Below are 1886 nucleotides of genomic sequence, written 5' to 3' on the forward strand. Positions count from 1 at the left end.
CAGCAAGAACTGATTCTAATCTACCAAGGGGAGGGTGTCCCCCCCTCGGCCGTGAGGGAATCCTAGCTAGGTGAGGTGCAGCGGCGAGCAGTGCGCCCAGCGCCCGAGACCCGACGGAGGCGGCTGGGGGGCGCTCCGCTGTGCACGAAGGTCCCTCAAGCACGTCCTAGCAGCCTTGGCCTCAGCAGCCTTGGCCTCGGCAGCCTTGGCCTCGGCAGCCTTGGCCTCGGCAGCCTTGGCCTCGGCAGCCTTGGCCTCGGCAGCCTTGGCCTCGGCAGCCTTGGCCTCGGCACCCTTGGCCTCGGCAGCCTTGGCCTCAGCAGCCTTGGCCTCAGCACCCTTGGCCTCAACAGCCTTGGCCTTAGTACCCTTGGCCCAAGCAGCCCTGGCCTTAGCAGCCTTGGCCTCAGCAGCCTTGGCCTTAGTACCCTTGGCCCAAGCAGCCCTGGCCTTAGCAGCCTTGGCCTCAGCAGCCTTGGCCTCAGCAGCCTTGGCCTTAGTACCCTTGGCCCAAGCAGCCTTGGCCTCGGCAGCCTTGGCCTCGGCAGCCTTGGCCTCGGCAGCCTTGGCCTCGGCAGCCTTGGCCTCGGCAGCCTTGGCCTCGGCAGCCTTGGCCTCAGCAGCCTTGGCCTTAGTACCCTTGGCCAAGCAGCCTGGCCTTAGCAGCCTTGGCTCAGCAGCCTTGGCTCGGCAGCCTTGGCCTCGGCAGCCTGGCTCGGCAGCCTTGGCCTCTGCTGCCTTGGCCTCTGCTGCCTTGGCGTCGGCAGCCCTTGGCCTTAGCAGCCTTGGCCTCAAGCAGCCTTGGCCTCAGCAGCCTTGGCCTCAGCAGCCTTGGCCTCAGCAGCCTTGGCCTCAGCAGCCTTGGCCTCAGCAGCCTTGGCCTCAGCAGCCTTGGCCTTAGTACCCTTGGCCCAAGCAGCCCTGGCCTTAGCACCCATGGCCTCAGCACCCTGATCTTAACACCCATGGCCTTAGTAGCCGCGGCCTCAGCATCCGTGGCCTAAGCACCCTGGCCACACAACCCACGGCCTCAGTCCCATGGCCAGAGACACCAGCCAGGCCAAGCACCGAAGCGGGCGGGACGGGGGCGAGCACCTGGAACAAGTCGTCCTCCGGGTGGGGCGGCGTCGAGGAGGACTGCGCCGTCAGCAGGAGGGACGACAGCTGGGAGGACCCGCACGCCATCCTGAAGGAGGCCGCCGAGAGTCCTGCAGAAGTGGCGGGACGGAGACTCCTGGACGCCGGGCACTGTGTCTCTCGCAACCACTTTTTTCTGGTATTGTTTTTTATCGTCTTCGCTTTACATAGCGATCAACAACATTTTCTCGAGCACTTTCTCGTCTTCGCTAAAGCAATAGGCCTTCGTAAAAAAAAAAAAAGTAAACAAATGAAGCAAATTAATAGCAGAAACACTAATCTTTTTCTCCGAACACCTTCCTCACTAAAGCACCTGTCACAGAAACAAAGTCTCAGTGTAAATATCAACCAAATATCTTGATTTCTCGTTCTTTCTCAGCCCCGTCGAGAAACAGCCACAACGGGTTGCTCTGCCTCCAGGGTCGCTCTGGGGGAAAGTGTGGGCTCGGAAGCTCGGTCGCCAGATACGGGCTTCTCTCGGGCTCTGCAATTTCTGCCCTTTGGAAATGAGCAAAGGATGTCGCTAACTTGGCAACGAATTCGTAAAAAAATATAATATCCCCTGGTTTGACTTTGCGATGTAAGCCCCGCCCCCTTCAAAAACCATAAAATAAATGAGTGGATTTGAATTTCTTTCATATACATTATTCTTTCCTTTTGACGCACACGACTCTACCCAACGGGACGTGAAGCGGAGGTTCAATCCGTAGATATCTTTGTTGATATACATTCAAAGTATACACACACAC

General features: G+C 58.9%; 1 long non-coding RNA gene across 2 annotated transcripts in view; it reads right to left on the reverse strand.

Annotated features, from left to right (window-relative positions):
* Nucleotides 1–1886, reverse strand: part of LOC119585866 — a 47808-nt gene that overhangs the window by 1129 nt on the left and 44793 nt on the right. For both annotated transcript variants that reach the window (XR_005229909.1, XR_005229910.1), the window contains one exon: nucleotides 1096–1360. This is a non-coding gene — a long non-coding RNA (uncharacterized LOC119585866). The remainder of the gene's footprint in view (nucleotides 1–1095; nucleotides 1361–1886) is intronic.

This window comes from Penaeus monodon, chromosome 20, assembly GCF_015228065.2.
Source record: "Penaeus monodon isolate SGIC_2016 chromosome 20, NSTDA_Pmon_1, whole genome shotgun sequence".
NCBI lineage: Eukaryota > Metazoa > Arthropoda > Malacostraca > Decapoda > Penaeidae > Penaeus > Penaeus monodon.